The 21,666-nt window shown below is 42.2% G+C and overlaps 1 pseudogene; it reads right to left on the bottom strand.

The window, feature by feature from the left end:
* Positions 1-427: 427 nt before the first annotated feature.
* On the bottom strand, positions 428-21,324 carry LOC109677933 (WD repeat-containing protein 70 pseudogene; annotated as a pseudogene).
* Between the last annotated feature and the right edge of the window lie 342 nt (positions 21,325-21,666).

Below are 21,666 nucleotides of genomic sequence, written 5' to 3'. Positions count from 1 at the left end.
TTAAACAGGTTCCATTGTCTTACTTCCCTGTATGGATAAAACACACCCACCATATACCCCCTCATTTCCCCTTTCCTTGTGCCCACCCCTCCCCCACTAGTATCAACCCTGGTTAAAGATTAATTTCCCCTCTGCCCTTCATTTAATTAATACCATAGGCTTCTGAACCAGATCTTCTTGAGGGCAGGTTGTTCTGTCATAGTAAAGAACATTCTAATCATCAGCTTTAAGCGTCACATAGCCACTGTATCTTATAAAAACCCACCCTGATAGACTGCACCTGGAGGTGAAGATGGGCTGGTCCTTGCCACACTCACCTGAAAGCACTTTTAATTTCAGGAAAATGTATCTTATTTCACAGGCAAAACACCAAAACATTGCTCCCCTCCTCCCTCATGAAAACAGCTCTCAATTGAGTCCTCAAATTTTACGTTTTTTTCCTTTCTGGCCCATTCTTCGCTTCTTCCTCCTCAGACGCAACTTAGGCAAACAGAGTTTTGGGCTGAGTCTTGGAATATGCTGGAGAAATCCAATATGGGTTGTCTTGTGCTGCTTTGGCATGACGCAAAATAGCTTCCGTGGATTACTGTCATGCGTCTTGTCCAAAGTGATGTTCTTCACAGTGTAGGAGAACAGAGTCCCCCCGTGGATTCCAACTCGACCACCATGACCTGGGCCTGCTACAGGAGGCTCAGGCTTGTGTGACTTCAGGGGGTCCAGTCTGTCCTTCTCCAGCTGTTTCCTTGTACTCTGTTAGTGGGGCTCATGGAACATCGGCAAGGCACAAGGAGTGATGATGTAGTCTTGGGTTAGAACCCCAGGTTGTCTCGCTTTTTGCTGGGCTTTAACTGCACACAAGTGGGTCCCCTCTGACTCTTGTTGGGGTTGTAATAGACTTTTGCCAACCCATTTCCAGTTCCAACCATGATCTGGTTGAGCTTTAGATGCCACAGGCAGTGGTTAACACTGGCATCTGTAACTTCTATTTTGTACACCTTCTGGAAAGTCCTGCAGTCAAGGAAAACGAGTTTGCCCTGCCACATCTCCTTTGAACAGAGGTGCCGGTGACTATGAGGTTATCATCTGGGCTGTAACAGCAATCTGTCATTGGGAACACGCTGGCAAGACCTGAGGCTGAAAAGAGTGGCTTATTAAACTGTCGGATGTCCCATAACTTCAACGTATCATCACCTCCACGAGAGGCAAGGACCTTACCGTGGCAGGAAAAAGCCACACAGGACGTGTCTGTGCCTGGGTCGTGAGCCTGTCTGTAGCAGAACTTAGGAGCAAGAGGCAAGTTTCGATCCCAGATCTGTATGCTTCCATTCTGGCAGGCAGCTGCTATGAGGCTCCCATCTCTGCTATACATGCACGCAGTGGGAATGGCTTTCTTGTCCTGAGGCTACCGAAGCTTAAACACACTTCTCTGCTTTTTGGGGTTTTCAACTTCCCATATCCTCACAGTCGCATCATTTGAGCAAGTCAGAAATTCTCCCCTGACTTTGGGATGCCATGAGCCAGTATGAAGCGCTGCTGTGTGACCCTTGGTGTTGGCCATGTCCACGATATACTGGTCCCCCTTGATACATTCCATGACTTGAAAACCATCTCTATCAATCACCTTGGGCTGCGAGCTTCCAGATACAAGAATCCAGTCTCCAGTGTCATTGTATTGGACTGACTTGATCTGATGGCGTTCACATGGCTGAAGGGATCGAAATGCCTTTAAAGAAGCATCCATCCCAGCGAAATCCCAAAACTTAACAACACAGTCAGAGCCTCCTGTCACCAAACGGGCCCCGGAGGGATCCAGACCCAAAGCAGAAACCGTTTTAGTGCCGTGCTTCAGAGTTATTTCATGCGAGTCGGGAATCTTTTGGGCAGGACTTTCTTCATCGTTGTCGTTGTCCTCTTCTTCTTCATAAAGGGGTGGAGGTAAAGGACCGATGATCTCCTCCGCAAGATCAACGGGTTCTCCTACCATTTCAGGGGGTAAAGGCGGACCAACGAGTTCTTCCTCGTTAGAATCTGAACTGTCCTCACTTCCGCTACTGCTTGTATCCCTTGATGACACAGAGCAATGTCCGACTTCGCAGGGTCGCGAGGGCTCCATGACCAGCACAGCACAGTCCCAGACAGACGCTCTCCACACGAGCCCCGCAACACCACTGGAAGCGTCGTCTCCAGCGAGCGAACAACTCTCAGCGTCGCCAACGGCAAGAGCGGCGCCTTCCGCCCAAACCACTGAACTCAGGCGTTGGGAGATGGCGCCGCCCTGGCGGTCTGGCGGGGAAGTGCCCTGAGGCCGGCACTCCTGCCTCCCAATTTAACTTAATGCAATCAGAGACAGTTTAACTGAAGCTTCTCTAAATCCTTGACTTTGAAGGCACTGTTGCAGAATCTCAAACTGAGTTACAGGACACTGAGGTAGTTTAGCAAGAAGGAACATTTTATTGTGCCAGCACAGACCCAGTGGATAGGTGTCCAAAGGCTGAGCCCCCAGAATAAAGAGGTCTCACCTTATATTATACCCTGTAAGCAGGTTATAGAAGCAATAAACAAAACTCAATCCACTTCTGAGTTCATGTGACTTCATTGGCTATTTCATTTTCCCAGTGCTATATGTGACCTTCATGTTTTAATTCTTGATGTTTTATCTCTCTTCTTTGCCATCCCTTCCCCCTGCCTCATTGTCAGAATACAGCCTGTTTCTTGTCTGGCCCTCCTCCCTGCTACATCATTCCCCCCTTTGATGTTCGGATCCACCTAGGTTCAAAGAGCATCATCTTGATTTAGAGGTTTGTATTTTCATAGCATCATTACATGTGTGGCTTGTTTTTTTGTTTTTGTTTTTTATAGTGACCTCTATAATGGTCCTGAAAGACTGCAATACAGGGGAACCAGGCAGTGTATTATAAAGCATGTTTCCAGGATAAGGCCTATTGCCCCATTAGGGTTTTGAAACCGCCTAAGGCAGAGAACCATTCTCCAACAGGTCATTGGGAGTCCATCTTTCCCAAGTGTGGATTGGCACATGGGCAAACGTTTTCATTTTATCTGTGATTTTTTTTAAAAAAATCTTTTATCATTAATCTGTAAGCAGCAGTTCAGGTTAAATTTTTCACAAACTCCTCCCTCAGAAGCAAGCAAATAGTTTAAACCCAAGTAGTTCTGATTGATGGGATTGAGCATCTTAGTGCTTTGTTTTGCCAGCAAATTGAGAGTTCTTGCAGTTTCATTAGTTATAATTTTAAAAACAGCCTGCAGCCTGATGATGTGGTTGAGTGTATATACAGGGGTGCTATAGCCCCAAGACCCATCTTTGGCTCAACTGGCAGGACCATAGTACTGCATGATTCACTCAGGAGGCCATTTATCATCTTTTTAATTGCCAATTTGTAAGGCATCCCATTTTGTCTATTTAATCTTTTTTTAAAACATATGGGGACTCCCAGTTTGTTTTTTTTACCTTTTCTGAGGGGTAGCAAAAAAAGGATGGTCTGATTGAGCCTAGCATGTAAAACCCAAACCACCTGCTAGATAGCACTGTATAAGCTTGCTTCCCACAGATCCAATACAGCCCTCTGGGTGCCTTCCAATCTATGTTTGCAATAAGGTTGTCCCAACCTTTCCTGAAATTAGAGAAGCTGGCCAGAGTGTGGGTCTGGGGTTTTGTATGGTTAGGAGCTCCCCATCATTGTGTCTCTTCGGCAGTGTAATTCCCAATGATGGAAGTCTTTAGGAGCTAGACACCTTTCCTGTGTTTTGGGAAAGCAGTCTCATTAAAAGGCTCCTGATGTCCAGCCCCTTGTTTCCCAAGGCCAATGGTCTCCTATGTTGGTCTTCCCACAAACATAGCATGAAGTGACATTCAGTGTCTGGGCTATGACTCAGCCAGTGAGAGGAACAAGTTTTTGGCCTTAGTAGAGATAGAAATTTCACTCCTTATCTTCAAACTGTTTGTCTTTGAGTAGTCTCTTTTGAAGATTTGTCTCCCACCCAAGTACTAATAAGGCCTGACCCTGCTTAGCTTCTGAGACCAGACGAGATTGGGCATGTTTAGGGTGGTATGGCCATAGACTGAAGATCTTTCTTGATTGGTCATTTTCTTTCTTCACCATGAGGATTTGTTCTTTCCTGGATTTTGTTTGATTGGTCTTGGTCCCACATCAGGTGGGAAAAACCAGATCAGGTGGGAGTCAACACCAATTAGACCCTTCTGGCCAAATTTAAGCAACAAAGAGGCTTAGAAGGAATAGCTCTTAGGCAGTAGGCTTCTAGACAAAGACAATACAAAACAAAATCCAACAAAATCCAATGTCTAAAAGCTAACCTGGTTGACACCTAAGTAGTTATTAGAATCATTTTTTATGGACTTGATTGTAAATTCCTCAGAAGGATCAGAACTGTAATGACAAAAACTTAAATGAGCCATGGTTAAAATTTTGATGGACAATTTAGCAACTAATAGAACAGTATATATCAGTACTATTAACTTTTTGTTACTGTGTTTATCTAAATTTTTGTATTTTAGATGTCTTGATATACTTAAAAACATAAATATATTTAGTATAAGAACCAGAAATAGCATCACAGCTCTACAGAGGTTATATATACATATTAGTTTAGTTGTTCTTGAAGTAAAATCTTAGATCTTTCTCATTATTTGGAGGGTGAGAAAACAGTTTTAGTAAACCCAAATAGGCCAGTCGCAGATGCATAAATGGTACTGACTGTATTAGAAAAACCCAAGACAACAGTTGTTTAACATGAAGTTGTCTAGAAAATTTTATATAAACTATTAGAAAATAAAAGGCATGGAAGAGGCAGAGATGGCTCAAACACCAGTACAGGGTTTGTTTATGCAGGAGCCCTGTGGAGGGTGACCCAAGCAAGAGAGCTAGAGCCCATTGCCATACACAGGCTTGAACTAGATATAGGGGGCTGATGGAAAAGCACCAGGAAGGTCATTAAGGGATATTGTTGTTGGGCAACCAAGAAAGATAATTTGTAGTTAGGTCATCGTCTTCCCAACTGTCCTTGGCATTCATCTGGGGAGATAAAGGTTAACAATTTTCTCTTTGTCAGTCTTTGGGGTTGAGTGAGAGTTTCTAGTAAGCCATCTGCAATGGAGTAGGGGGTCTAGTCTTAACATGGGTGTCCTCCTTGTTAACCCCAACATAAACCAACTCTTTAGTGAACATGACTCAGTTACCTTAGTGGTTAAAACCCTGACAAAAATCATCAGAGAACACAGGTAAATATTTATGGGGACTAAGTGTGGAGTTAGGAAACCTAACGGCCAAGAATCATGGCTCAGGTGTTAAGGGATCATATCCCAGACTGTTGACATTAACAAATGGCTCATGACATACAGCAGGATCCCATCAACTTGTAGTCAATGGAGGCCCCCTAAAATAACAGGCCCAATCTGGCCATCCCAGGGCAAAAATTCCCCTGTCTGACATGTGGAAGGAGTAGGACTAACATCTCCACTCTGTTGACCCCAATAAAAATTGGATGTCTTGACTTTCAGAGTAGTGCTCCTTTTTGAGTTTTTATTTTCTATTCTATCATATTTGCACTTTGGCTTTTTAAAAAACTTTGCTTTACATAAGTAAATCTGTCTCAACAGTTATATCAGTGCAGCACTACTCCCTGTGTGCTCAGCTGCCTCTTGCCTCTCTGTGTTTTAATAAACTCTTGTTGTCTCAACAAACTTGTGGATTAACCTGTAGCACCAAAAATTCCTGAAAGTTATCTTGACAAAATCCATTTTAAAGACACTTTTTAAAAATGTTATCAAGAACAATACAATATTTTTAAGATAGTCTTGTTATGAGCTTATAGAATTAAGTTTGTTTAACATCAGTACATTAAATTTTGACAGTATAAAACCTTTAATGTAACTGGATTTTAGTCAACTCAATCACTAACATAAGCACTTATAAAATCCATCCTTTTATGACAACTTATTTTGTATCCCCTGGGGGAGCTTGTCTTTATCTATATATTTTTTATACTTTTATTTTAAAAACCATATCTTTAATATCATATATATACACACATGTTACTTGTTGAAATTAACTCATAAAACCTTTTACTTAGAACCTTATATTTGTATGGAAAACAGAAAAAAAGTAACCTTAAAATTATTTTTTGTATAAAAACAATTTATAGAAAGCCCATTTGTTAATAGACCCATATATTATAAGAAAATTAAATCCCAGATTTTATTTATGACAGAATGTAACAGGCTAAGGTCATTTTTAACTACCCAAATTTTAAGATTTCTGTTGCAGACTATAGCCTCCTCCCCCTTTTTTTCCTCTCCTGGTCTAAGCCACAGTGTTAACCCCTGAATGCCTGCATCCTAGGGAGACCTGATTGAAATAAGTTTGAAAACCTGTTTTTATTTAAAGTAGTACAACAGAGTAATAATTTTTTACATTTACTTTATAATAACCATCCTCAAGATGTTTACATATTTAAATGTAAAAAGCTTAAGCAGTTTGTAACAGATCTTTAAACACCCTGGTTTTTGTTACCTTGGATATCACATTCACCTTATAATAGCAGTTGAAGAACCATTTTGAAGATGCATACATACATTCATACACACAATTAGAGTGCACTCTGAAAAAAAGAAAACAAATGTTTAAATTATACCCAGAGGGATATCCAGTGGAATGATGGATAATGTACCTGTTCTTTTGGGACTCTCTTCCCTTTGGAACTGAATTTTTTTGTTATGCTATCCCTTAACCTCAGTTGTGGCTATTTTCCAGGAAAAGCTCAGACCCCCTAACACTCAGAGATATCTTACACACTTTTGCCCTGCTACCTTAACCTGGGGGACCAGTTTTCACCCCAACTAAGGATATTAGGGGGTCTCTGGGAGGTGATCAGTCTCCCCTTCTGCTTCCTGAGGCAGACCTGAATTCAAACCTGGGTTCTTACTAGTCTGATGAGAGGTGCTCCCCTCCCCTCGCTGGTTCCTGCACCTCACCAGGTTTCATTGTGCATCTGAGGCCCTGACACCAATTTTCCAGGAGGATGAATCCCTCCTCCAGTCAAGCTGTCCATTGGCACCTGGTGAGATCTTCTGCTGGCCAGGGGGATGCACCCTGGCGACAAGGGAGGTGATAAATCACCATCTCCACAATCCCAGCAAATGAGCCCCCAAGAAATGTTGCAGGAATCTCAAACTGAGATACGGGACACTGAGGCAGTTTAGCAGGAAACAACATATTATTGTGCCAGCACAGACCCAGTGGACTCATGTCCAAAGGCTGAGCCCTGAGAATAAAGAGGTCTCACCTTATATTATACCCTGTAAGCAGGTTACAGAAGCAAAAAGCAAAGCTCAACCTGCTTGTGGCTGCATATGACTTCATTGGCTATTTCATTTTCCAAGTGCTATGTGACCTTCTTCATGTTTTAATTCTTTAAGTTTTATCTCTCTGCTTTGCCATCCTTCCTCCTCCCTCACTATCAGAACACAGCCTGTCTGTTTCTCTCCGTGCTATAGCACTTCTCCCACCAAGGTGACAATCTTCATGTAATACTGAAGAAAAGTCTTCATGCTTATGTTTTCATGTTATCCTCCTCTAGGATGACACACTCACAGTTGGGAGTATATGTCCCTAAGTTCTTCTGAGTATATATGTGAGGAAGAAACTTGGAGTGTCTACTACATGACTCACGAGCACTCAGAAGGAAACCAAAAAAACCTGAGGGAAACAACTGCTCTGAAAGAGCTGTACAGTAGCTACCATTAGTCAAGATTCCCAATGGTTTAGCTCTTCTTGCTTATATAGAAAGGGTCCCAAAACTTTATTCACATACCTTTTTAAACTTTCAATTTATATTGAACTCCTTATTGATGGTATGAATTTACATTTGGACTCCTTATTGATGGTATGAGTTTTCTTTTTGGTGGGGGGGGATTGGATGATCCAGATATTCGAATTCAAGCCCTTGTGCTGGCACACTATGGCTTTAACCATCTTTACTTCTAGTTAGTATTCAGATAGGGTCATGCTTTTTCCTTAGGGCAGTATGAACCACAATCCTCCTGGTCTTCCTCCTAGCTGGAATGGCATGTGCACACCACACCAGCTTTTCTGTTGAGATGGGGTCTCCAGACTTTTTGTGCTGGATGGCCTAGAGACTCAATCCTACTGATCTCAGCCTCTGACATAGCTAGGATTCCTGAAAACACTGTTGTGACATGTGAATGGCATTTGAGTGGTTGGGCTCATAAGGAGGCTTTGTCTGGTTAGAGATGGGGTTATCTGGAGCAGTGTAAGTAGGAAAATTTCTTGCTGTTACTGGAAGAGACAACCTTTTCTGCCCCAAGGGAATGAAGTGGCATCTTAGTTGACAAGCTTGATAAGAGCATAGGTAATGAATATGTTCACTCTCCAGATTATGGTGACTTCACAAGCACTATGTTGCACATCAGTTTAAGCATCAGTCCCTGTGAATCAAAATTAAATCCTTTAAATCCCTCTCATACCTACCTACCTGCTTTAAGAGAAACTGAAAGAAAATAGTGACTAAGTGTGGCATGGTGGTGTGTTTCTGTAATTACATCACTCAGCAGGAGAGACAATAGTGCTATGGCCAGTCTGGCTTACATAGTGAAGCCTTGTGTTTGAAAACGTGAGGGTTGCAAATCAGAAACGAAAAAGGGGGGCTGGCAGAGTGGCTCAAGTGGTAAAGCACCTGCCTAGCAAGTGCAAGGCCCTGAGTTCAAACCCCAGTACTGCAAAAAAAAAAAAAAAAGAAACAAACAAACAAACAAGGGGAGATAACAAACTCCCAAGTCAGCTTAGGGACTACTCTGAGAACCTACATTCAAATAAATCAGAAAATTTAGAAAATATGGACAATTTTCTAGATACATATGACCATCCAAAACTGAACCAAGAAGGTATTAATCATATAAACAGATCTATAACAATTTCAATGAAATTGAAGTAGTATCAGTCTCCCCAAAAAGAAAAGTCCAGGACCTGATGTATTCTCCCCTGAATTCCACCAGAACTTTAAGAAGAACTAATACCAACACTTAAACTTTTCCATGAAATAGAAAGGGAAGGAACACTGGATAACTCATTTTATAAGCCAGTGTTATGCTCATCACAAAATTGGACAAGGACACATCCAAAAAAGAACTATAGGCCAGATATGAAGCCACACAACTATAACCAACTTGTCTTTGACAAAGGTGCTAAAAATATATGATGGAGAAAAGACAGCTTCCAAAAAAAAAAAAAACTGGGAAAACTGGTTAACAGTCTGCAAAAAACTGAAACTAGATCCATGTATATCACCCTATACCAATATGAACTTAAAATGGATCGAGGATCTTAATATCAGACACCAAACTCTAAAGTTGGTACAGGAAAGTGTAGGAAAAATTCTGGAATTAATAGGTATAGGCAAGAACTTTCTCAATGGAACCCCAGCAGCACAGCAACTAAGAGATAGCATAGATACATGGGACTTCATAAAACTAAAAAGTTCTGCTCAAAAAAAGAAATGGTCTCTAAACTGAAGAGAACATCCACAGAGTGGGAGAAAATATTTGCCACCTACACATCAAATGACTGATAACCAGAACATATAGGGAACGTAAAAAACTAAATTCTTCAAAACTTAATGAACCAATAAAGAAATGGGCAAGTGAACTAAAAAGAACTTTCTCAAAAGAAGAAATTCAAATGGCCAAAAAACACATGAAAAAATGCTCACTTTCTCTAGCAATAAAGGAAATGCAAATTAACACCACACTAAGACTTCACCTCACCCCTGTGAGAATAGCCATCATTAGCAACACCACTAACAACAGGTGTTGGCAAGGATTTGGGGGGAAAAAAGAACACTCTTACACTGCTGGTGGGAATGTAAACTAATACAACCACTCTGGAAAAAAATTTGGAGGCTACTTAAAAAGCTAAACATTGATCTACCATTTGATCCAGCAATACCACTCTTGAGGATATACCTAAAAGACTCTGACACAGGTTACTCCAGAGACAACTGCACACCCATGTTTATTGCAGCACTATTCATAATAGCCAAGTTATGGAAACAGCCATGATGCCCCACTACTGACGAATGGACTAAGAAAGTGTGGTATTTATACACAATGGAATTTTATGCAGCCATGAAGAAGAATGAAATGTTATCATTTGCTGGTAAATGGATGGAATTGGAGAACATCATTCTGAGTGAGGTTAGCCTGGCCCAAAAGACCAAAAATTGTATGTTCTCCCTCATATGCAGACACTAGATCAAGGGCAAACACAACAAGGGGATTGGATTTTGATCACATGACAAAGAGCACACAAGGGAGGTATGAGGATAGGTAAGACACCTAAAAAACTAGATAGCATTTGTTGCCCTCAACACAGAGAAACTAAAGCAGATACTTTAAAGCAACTGAGTTCAATAGGATAAGGGGACCAGGAACTAGAGAAAAGGTTAGTTCAAGAAGAATTAAACTAGAAGGTAACACACATGCACAGGAAATTAATGTGATTCAACTCCCTGTATAGCTATCCTTATCTCAACTAGCAAAAACCCTTGGTCCTTCCTATTATTGCTTATACTCTCTCTTCAACAAAATTAGAGTTAAGGGCAAAATAGTTTCTACTGGGTAGTGAGGGGGTGGGGGGGAGAGGGAAGGGACAGTGGGGTAAGGGAGGCGGTGGGAGAAGGGGGGAGAAATGACCTAAACATTGTATACACATACGAATAAAATAAAAATTAAAAAAAAAACTACAGGCCAATCTCCTTAATGAACATTGATGCAAAAATCCTCAAAATATCAAACCGAATCCAACATATCGCAAAGATCATTCACCATGACCACGCTGACTTTGTCCTAGGGATGCAGGGATGATTCAACATTTGCAAATCACTGAATGTTACACACCATATTAATGGAAGCAAAGACAAAAACCATCTGATCATATCAATAAAATTTAACACCCTTTCATGATAAAAATGCTGATGAAACTAGGAATAGGAGGAATGTACCTCAACATAATAAAAGCTACCCATGACAAACCTCTAGCCAACATCATACTTACTGGGGGAAAAACTGAAACCATTTCCCCTAAATTCAGGAATGAGATAAGGGTGTCCACTCTCTCTACTCCTATTCAACATAGTCTAGGAAATACTAGCCAGAGCAATAAGACAGGAAAAAGAAATAAAAGGCATACATATAGGTAAAGAACTTAAACTATCTCTAGTCGCAGATGACATGCTCTAAAAGATTCAAAAAACTCAACTTCAAAACTCCTAGACACCATAAATGGCTTTAGCAAAGTAGCAGGATACAAAATCAATCTGCAAAAATCAGTAGCCTTTCTATACAACAACAGTGAACAGATAAAGAACATAGGAAGATAAGTCTTTAAAAGACACAGGCTTAAAGGTTCTATGTTTATAGAAAGCTCTGCAATACTTATCTTTAGGAACAGTTTGGCTCCTACTCTTCATTTGAAATGCTAAAGTGGTTTGTTAAAAAGAAACACCTGCCTGCTGGGCATGGTGGTTCACACCTATAATCCCAGCTACATGGGTGGCAGAGGCAGGAGAATCAAAAACTCTCGGCCAGTCTGGGCTACCTAGTGAAACACTGTCTCTTAAAAAGTGTGGGCTTGAATACGATCCAGCAATCCCACTCCTGGGGACATACCCAAAGGAATGAGACACAGGTTACTCCAAAAGCACCTACACACCATGTTTATTGCAGCGCTATTCATAATAGCCAAGTTTTGGAAACAGTCAAGATGCTCCACCGCTGACGAATGGATCAAGACAATGTGGTATTTATACACAATGGAATTTTACTCAGCCATGAAGAAAAATGAAATCTTATTTGCAAGTAAATGGATGGAACTGGAGAACATCATTCTGAGAGAAGTTAGCCAGGCTCAGAAGACCAAAAATAGCAGTCTTTAGATCTAGGGCAAATATAGCAATGTTGTAGGACTTGGGTTACATTACAAGGGGAGATCATATACGGGAGGTATGGGGTTAGATAGAAAACCCCAAGCATGAAAGCATTTGATACCCCCACTCCAGAGGAATTAATACAGAAACCTTGAAGTGACAGAGGTCAACATGAGAAGGAGATCAGGAACCAGTGTAAAGATCAGAGATGAATCAACCTGGGTTGTAACTCATTTGTACATGACAGCAATGCTGGGAATCTCTCTGTATAGCTGTCCTTATCTCAACTAGCAAAAATGCTTTGTCTTCCTTATTATTGCTTGTTTCTACTCATCAACGGAACTGGAGAAAAGCACAGAACAGGTTCTGCCTGGAAGCAAGGGGGAGAGGGGGAGAGGGGGAGAGTGTGGAGGTGGGGGTCATGAGGGAGAATTGACCCAAACAACGTACACACGTGAATAAACAATGAAAAAAATTCACAGAATACAAAAAAAAAGTGTGGGCTTGAGGTGTGGCTAAAGAGGTAGAGTGCCTACGAAGGGTAAGGCACTGATTGAAGGCCCACTACTGGCGGATGGGAGAACCCCACAAGGGCAGGGATATGCACCATTGACTCCTCTCATTCCTTCGGTGAGGAGTTCTTTGCCTTTAAAGAAGGGCTCTGGGAGAAGAGCAAACTACTTGCCTTCAAGTGGATACTCTGCTCCAGAGATGGGGAGCTCTTGCTAGTGATCCTCTTGACACAGAATGTCTTGACACATGAGATCTGGGATTGAACCTCTAATGGTTACGATGACTACTGGGGAGGTTGACCAGGAGAGGCTCCTGCAGAATGCAGTTCAGGGACAGCCATGTGTTGCCACATCTCACTGAAAATCACTTGTAACTAACTTGTAGCATTCTCACTTGTGTTTCATATCCCCCTTATTGACAGCAAACTCTTGTTATGAATTTCAGAGGAAGTTAGTGTATATTGGCAACTTAATTCTGCCAACCAAGAATTTGGGCAGACTTGGTGCAGATTCTCAAGTAACAAGTGTATAATAGGATCTTTCTCAGCAGCCCCTGATTTCTGTAAACTCTAACCTCTACAGAAATCAAGGACAACAGAAGGGAGAACTCATACACAACTTAATCTTGTAAGTCAGTAGATTATGGGGCAAAATTATGGTCCCTCAACTGAAAACAGATGCTGAAATAGATTACATTTCCCACCTAGTCCAGGGCAAAAGGGCTGCTGTCTACTAATCCAATTCATCAGTAAAGGGCTCCACTGCAGGCCAGTCTTGAGACAATGTGATATGAAGCTGTTACTGCATAGGCTTGTGGCGTGCCACATGGCTCTAGACACCAAACAATATAGCTTAGGAAAAGAGGAGTTCCTAGCTAAAACCACAACTTAAAGATGGGGAGAAGGGGTTGAAGAGCATGAAGCTTCTCAAGTCGACCTCCTAGAACAAGCTAAGGAGTGGTACAGGATTCCTTTCCTTCACCAGAGATCTGGCCATGATAGAGGCAGCTTCATCTGCATGCACACCTGAGCTTTGGCCTAGTGTGCATTTTGTCTGCTTTCTTGCTATTGTACTTGCTCTAGCGTGAACATCTTCAAGCTTGATTGTGACCCAACTAAATAGCTCAAATCCTAACACACCTAGGGTGGTGTTAACTGATGTTCTTGTGCTAAGAGTGTTCAACTCATTCTTTGGGTTTCGGCTTAGGGTCCAGTGTCTATCTAGAACTGCTCAATGCCAGAGGCCAGTGGTTACTTCCTCAGAACCCTGGCTGTAGCCATGTATGACTTTCCCCACAAAGTTTAGAAATCTGCTTAGTTGATGATCATAATCTTTATCTTCCTGTAGTAAGCATTTAAAATGACCACTAAACAGTGGAAAGGGGGACGTGGCCAAAGGTAAAAGATGAGAACCACTGAAATAAAATCTGTTGGCATCAGAGGCTGTCACTGGTTTCTTCAGAGGGGTTTGTTAAAGTTAACTGCAGCTGGTTATCTGGGTCCCTTTTCCATCAACCCAGAGGGTGTGTTGCATGCTGTAACTGAAGCTAGTGGCTTTTGATCTTTCTCACAGGATCTTGATATACAACAAAGTTTGCTCTAAGTGTGGTAGGGGGAGGACATACACAGAACACTCCTGTTCCACTGTCCCAAGAAGCCTGGAGACTACCCAAGACATCAGAAGTTTGCTTGGAAGTCTCTACTTAAAGATGCTTGTTTATCTTAAGAATTGGTTCCTAAAGAAGGAAATCCCTGCAAGTTTGCAGCTGTGGTAATGTCACTTCTCAATTTCTCAGGCTGCCCATATGTAGGAAGTATTATATCTAGGCCTAATATTCCTGAAGCAAATTTAAGCTTAATGCAGCAGCAGAATGGCAACTCTGGTCTTAAGACTCTCATGTTACTGTGAAAATCCAGTAGGGGCTTGAGCCTACTCCATGACTTCTGATTCCCTGGTCTATAAAATTTTAGTTTGCTTACAAACAATTCTCTCTGGCATCTGACTTCTGGTTAACTGTAACAGCTAGCATTTGCTCCAGGGAATCCTTCAAAAACCTGTGGGTAGAGCTCTGGGGGCCGGAGGTTATCCTGGCCTGGGGGATTAGGGAAATACAAACACTCATATCACAGACTGAGGGCTGCTGGAGTGGCTGGTGGCAGAGCGCCTGACTAGCAAACATGTGGCCTTGAGTTCAAACACCAGTACTGCCAAGAAAAGACTGAACATCCAGCCACATTCAAGGAGCATATGACTGACTGGTAGCTAAAGATCTTTCTGGATTTTTCTTGACAGGTCTGATGGGTGTAGAAACAACTTTGGCTGACACCCTTAAGCTGAACATGCTATGGCAATCCTTGCTGTCTAGGGGCTTACAATCTAACTTGAAGGAACAGAAGGACCCATCTGTGGCTCAAGAGCTTTGTCACTGGCAACACGTGACTGGCCACAGAAAGGGCTGAGGGAATGATGACTGGGAATTAGAACTCTCAACTCAGGATTTTCTTAAATTTCTCAACTATATAGGTAAGACTGCAGTTTTCCCTCTGCCTCTACCTTCCAATACTTGAGATTGCAGTCACACATCACCATGCGCAGAACTATTGATGCCTTAAACTATTGATCTATAGCACTCTTGTCTAAATCTTGGCATCTAATCTGGGCACAATCTTACCTAACTAGGTAACAGAAGAAGCTTGTGAACATGCTAGAAATAATGGAGTGAGGAAAATGAAGTTGCTTTTCAGTAGATAGCCTTAGCTGGTGACAAAACATGGTCCCACTTCCCTACTGTAAAGGCTGCTGAAGGCCAGACATCAAGATGGGAAAGGGGGAGCCAGGCTGACTCTTGGTCTGATCTACTGAGGCCAGTTAAACTAGGGAAAGTTTGGGACTCACAGAAAAATATTACACTTCAGATTAACCATGCTCTGGCCCAAGGACCACCCTAATCTGGCTAGTAAACCACCCATGCCCTTCTCCACTCATTGATTATTGGATGGGAATCACCTGGTTCCTCCCTTCCCATAGGTTAGCATAACGTTTTAAAAGCACCTGGAGAAGAGAAGCATACTCTCTGCCTGCAGATTCCACCTGCGCCCACCATGCTCCCCTTTGTATTTTCCTTCCCTAATTTTGAAGAAACTCTACTTACACCCACGTGTCCTGCCATGGATTCTTCCCCACAGGACACAAAAAATTTGGAAGTCTTCTAATTAGCCTTCATCCTGCTTGCAGCACTACAATTGGTGAGATTGTGAAGCAGTTGGGTGAGTTTCTAAATGGGGCATGATCAGCTATAGTACAATAACCATCCAAAGGGAACTAAGGTTATTTTTCTTCAGGTCTGGGGTTTAGGAATTCCAAGATGGGAAGTGAGACATGGTATAAATAAGCAATTCTAGTGATCATTTTAGTTCTCAAACAATGTTCCCAACCCAAAGAGCTGAGCTTGTACCTGATGATGTTCTTGGAAAGCTTCCGGGTCACGTTCTGTGCATGTGCTCTCTGCAGAGTTTCTGTGGCTCTCTAGATCAGTGCTAAGACCCATGTGAGACAAGCATAGCCACATGGTCTGTGTTCTAGCCTCATTCAAAAGAATTTCATCTCTATCCCAACACACAATAATCAATGTGTAACAGTAAGTTTTTTAAAAACTAAGTCTCATATGCATTCTTAAAATTAAGCATATCTAAATGTAAGCTAGCTTCATTTTAAATGTTCGGTGGTTTCTGTATTCTACAGCACAGCTCTAGAGAAAAGACAACTTGGGGCTACCTCCATTTTTGGTTTGGACTTGGGTCCTTTTGGCTTTTGGTTATTTTCTAGGCAAGGTCTGATGTTTTTGACTTGGTCTGGCCTTATATCACAACCTTCCAGCCTATGTCTCTCATGTAGCTGGGATTACTGGCCTGTACCATCATGCTGACTTGTTTGAGATAGTCTCACTATTTTTTGTTGTTGTTGCCTGGGATGGCCTCCAATTGTGATCCCCCAATCTCTACCTCCCAAGTGACTGAGATGATGGGCATGAGCCAATGCACCTAGCCACTACTAATCTTGCGAGTTTCTGGTATAGAAGGACGTGTAGCACACAGCTTCAGTGTGGCTTTCAGTAGAGTGCTAACTTGAAAACGTGCAAACTAGAATATTAGAAATATCTGCCATTTGCTCTCTTTGACAGTGATTGACATGGTGCTCCACACTGTTGTAAATCACCAACATGGCCATCTTCCACACCCCTAGTAGTCACTTTGGTAGTTGCTGGCAGACTTTGTCCTGGGATTCCCTCTGACATGTTCCAATACTTATTTTGTAGCTATTTTGTTGGTTCAATGGTTATACAGGAAGCTGGAAAATACTAGTTCTCATCACGGAGTATTTCTCAGTTAGGGTTACTATTCTAAAAGACCAAGTACCTGAAAAACACTTTATATCTCTTTCTAGGGCCTTACTCCCCATGCCAAACTCCTCCAAAACACCTATCAGTCTCCTTGTGGTGTGAGGAACCATGCCTCTTACAGTTGGGTTGCACTTAGGTTGAAATCTTGTCTTCAAGAGGAGCCTCAGAAAGCTGAAAGCCCAGCTTTTCTTTCATAGGCAACTTTTTGTCTTTATTACCACCAGGTCAATGAATCAACTCTCGAACCTCATTACTACTACCACTAACCTCTCGTGATGCTCCCTGAGCCTGGTGTCATAAAACTCCAGGTCTTTTTTCTGCAGGTTCTGGCATCTTCATGGAAAATGCCAAAAGTGTGTGTGTGGTTTTTTTTTCTTTTTTAGCTTGGTACTTAGGTTTGACCTCAGGGCCTCACACTCAATAGGCAACTGCTCTATCACTTGAGCCATGCCTCTGGCCCCAAAAGGTTCATTAGGCATCCTATTTTCATGTTTTGTAGGTCCAGATGCAATGCATATTGTATAAAGGGCACTTGCTGGTCACTTTGTCAGCTCCACATACATATTTTAAAAACCTGGTGTGATAATTATGCAGGGAGTTTCATTGTGACATTTCCAAATATTATACCTTGGTTTTGTTTCATCCCTTCCATTTTCTGTCCTATCCCCTTCCCCTCAATAGGTTTCAATGTTCCATACTCATACATGTGTAGACGCTCCATCAGCTGTATCTACCTTCCTGCTCACTATTGCCCTCCCCTTAACACGACCTGTTCTACATTGTTGTCTTTAATTGTTCACTAGGGATTTTGCCTTGGTATTTTACCTGTAAGTACATTGTGCTTAAATCAGTCTAACCCCCTCCACTGGTCTACTTCCCTTTACTCCCTACCCTGTGCTTAAATTTTAGTATTGTCTTGTTCCTACACAAATGTGATCTATTTCATTATTCACTCACTTTTCCTCCATCAGTCTCTAACAGTCCCACTGTTTGAAGCATGTTTTGTATATACTTGTATGATAATGCTTGTACTTGTATTGGATTCTACATTCCACATGAGAGAAAGCATGTGATCTTTGTCTTAACCTGGCTAATGTTCCATAAGATTTCTCCACTTCCATTCATTCACCTGTGAATGACAATCTTGTAGATGAATAAAGTTCAATTGTACATAAATACCACATTGTCTTAATCCATTAGTTAGAGGTTATCTGGGCTGTTTCCATAGCTTGGCTTTTGTAAATAATGCTGCAATAAACATGGGTATGTAAGTGTCTTCACTGACTTACATCACTTTGGATATATGCTTAGGAGTGTTATTGCTGGGTCATATAGCAGTTCTAATTTTGTTCTCTTCAGGAGCCTCCATAGTGTTTTCCACGGTGGCTTACTAACTTAAATTCCCACCAACGGTGCATGGGGATTCCTTCTCCCCTTTCACCCCCAACCCAAATACCTACCAGCATTTGTTTTCCTGGTGATACCTCATTCTAATATGTGTGAGGTGGAATCTTAATGTGGATTTTGATTTGCATTTTTTAATGAGGGCTATTGAGCATCTGTTCACCCACATACCTTTTTAACTCTTGCATGATAAGTAAAGTTCAGACACAGCTCTACATGTCTTGACTCAAGTGGTGTAGAATACAACCCAGGGATGAATGCTGAGGTATGGAAGTCTATGACTATATATGTATAGAGTGTTAAATATATTATAATCATCCAAAACAATAGTTTAACAAGCTATAAAGACTTTGACATAAACAAATACTTAAATGAACTTGGAGTTTAAAACTCAGTTTCCTAAATAGTCAAGCCTGACAAAAAGCAGAAAATAAGCAATTATCCTTAAATCTTTCTTTCTAGGACTGCTTTTGAAAGCATTGGAGCAGAACTGTTTTTTTCAGTATGTGGTGGTGGGGGTTGAACTCAAAGCCTACACTTTGAGCTACTCTATAAGCCCCCTTTTTTGTGATAGGTTTTTTCAAAATGGGGTCTTACAAACTATTTGCCTGGGCTGCCTTTGAACCATGATCCTCCTGATCTGCCTCCCAAGTAGCTAGGATTATAGGGGTGACTACCTGTGCCCAGCACAACTTTTTTTCCCCTAGCATCTGGGTTTAAACTCAGGGCCTCACACTTGCTAGGCATATGCTTTACCACTTGAACCACTCCACCAGCCTAGAAGAACAAGATTTTTAGGCAGCCTTGTTGCTCTAGAAAGTCAGATTTTAGTTTGTCACTAGTGGATGAAATTTTGGCCTCAGAAAATGTTTTAAATAACTTAATTATAGCCAACTTAATCACACACTTGGGCAAATCACAATAGGTGTCCTTCAATTTTTTTTTCTCTGCTTATTTTACACCCCTTCCCTGCTATTTGCCAACACAAGTAGTCTGAATTTGTCAGATAAAACAAATCAGTTCAGAAAAATCCAAATGGCTCAGAAAGGACCTCCAGAGGACGAAAGAAAGGGCAAGGCCTGAGGTACACTATTGAGGAGAACTTCCAAGGGTCAAACTTCAGGACCTGTAGAGACCAGCTTTTTCTCTGCCTCACCAAGTGATGGTAAAAAGCAGTAATGCTGGCTGAAGTGGAAAGACAAGTCTCTAATTCCAGCAGCTGTGTGCGACCCTTCAGTTGTTCCTCTCGATCCAGTGTTGACTTACTGAGTGACTATTACTGAAAGGGCTTCCAAATGGAGTTCTAGGTCAGAGGCCTGACTCCAGGGGTTCCAACATGTAGGTCCAGTCACTCACTCAAACACATGAAATAGAGATGAGTAATGGTGAAGGACAGAGTGAAGTAAAGGCACACCCTAAAGAGGCGAACTTAGCATTTCAGCCAATCTCCTGGGTATAGAAATGAGTTTAGGTATAATAAAAAGAAGAGCTGGGGCAGGTTTCTATCTCCTTCTTTGATGAGGGAACCAGATTGCCTCTCTGCATTAAGAAGTGGCAAAGGGGTCAGATCTAAGAGCTGCCAGAGTAGAAACTGAGTTTTATGGGCTATCCCTGGGTCCATTCATAATGCTATGCCTATTTGGATGTATGGGGCTCCTTAAAATCCTCAGCCTTCTACAGAATGTTAAATTGTAGATGGTGATGTAATCCAGGGACCCATTGGTTAGACCAGGGAATCCCATCATCTAGGGGATATGGGGCCAAGCAAAACAAGACCTTTCTCTTGAGGACTTGAGTCAAATTACCTTGACTCAAGTGGTGTAGAATACAACCCAGGGATGAATGCTGAGGTATGGAAGGCTATTCTGTCCACCTGGAGGAGAGGGAGAGGGCACATAACCTACCATGGAGGGCTTGAGAACTCCCCTCAGGTCATCTCCATGAGTATCTACCTATGGGGGACAAGGGGAACCATCCTTCCTCCCATAGTGACTGGAGCATTTTCCTGATGTGCCTCTGAGCTAGAGCTGTCTGTGAACCAACCAGAGTGCTTGAGTGCAGTCCCTCAAAAGCTACCTCCATATGACCTACCCATGGGGGAAGCATCTTCTTGCCCCCTGTAGTGACCTGTCAGGGGCCCTGCCCTGTGATCTTCCTTAATCTCTGGGTTGACCACTGGGTGTGTGTGTTGTGGCCCATGACAACTATAGTTATACCTGGATGCATGCTCCACAAGTGGGCATCCTTACATCCTACTGTCCCTCTAAATGCCCATAATACTTAGTGGATAGTCATAATCCCCAACCTTGAAGGTCCAGGAAACCTGGTCTGGGTCTCCTGTCTTTAGAGGCAACTTGTAGATGTCATCTAACTTATATTCAGTTGAGGTAGAACTGAAATGCATTAGTTCACCCATGATTTCCTTAGTCTTACCTATGGCATTAAAGATAGGTACTGAGACAAATAGAAATCTTATTGCCTGGGGTCCCAAGCCAAGATGAAAGAGGGGTCATATCCCATGAAAATACTCATGGATCAGGAATAGTAACTGTGGTCTCAAGTGCTAGGAACACCATAGTCATTCCAGAATGCTAGGAAAGCATTGGTGTCTGGTTGCCAAAAAGACTTTGCAAGGGAAGAGTTGACAGACTTGATAGAAAGTGGAAAGGCAGATCAGAAGGCAGTTAGTCCTCTCACCAACAGAGCTGGTGAAAACAGGAATTTCCCCTTCAGCAGGTCCAAGTCACCGCACCAAAATGTTACCAGTGGCTGGTGTTAAAGATGGTCAGCTGTGGGGTACAACATTGAAGAGTAGGATGTTGCCCAAATATAGCAAAAGAACCATGAAGAGTATGGGAAAAGTGACTTATTAGCAAAAGCATCTCAAGCAGGAGGTAGACAACTGGAAGAACCAAATGCGTGGGAGTTGTAGAAACTTGGGGACTTACTATCCAGTACAGCAGGACTACTGAAAGGTTTGAAATCGGGGCCAACCCCAGTGGCGTGGCCATTGTGTAGTGGCTGCCCAGGCATGGACCGTCATACTGATTATTGGTCTAGGTTGTGGACTATGTAGGTTCAAGGTCTGGGCCATCTGGGGCTTTGATTCTACTCCCTTGAAGGAAAATGGAATCCTATGGGTATTACTTGTTACTGCCCATGTCTAGTAGCTACCTACACTCAGGGAGGCTGAAGGGCATGAGAGAACAATCTCCAGGCTCAAGCACAGCTGCAGTGACTGAGTTCATGGGGAAGAAAGGTGGCTGCCTGCCGGGATCACAGAGGTCCTTGACCTGAAAGGGCTCAGGGCAGGAATGAACAGACAGGACAAGACAAATATCAAGAGGGCCAGCAGGCTAATGACCAAATGGGAAA

This window comes from Castor canadensis, chromosome 9 (genome assembly GCF_047511655.1).
Source record: "Castor canadensis chromosome 9, mCasCan1.hap1v2, whole genome shotgun sequence".
Classification (NCBI taxonomy): domain Eukaryota; kingdom Metazoa; phylum Chordata; class Mammalia; order Rodentia; family Castoridae; genus Castor; species Castor canadensis.
Note: the sequence above shows the minus strand (reverse complement) of the source record. Positions and strands in the feature narration are given on the sequence as shown.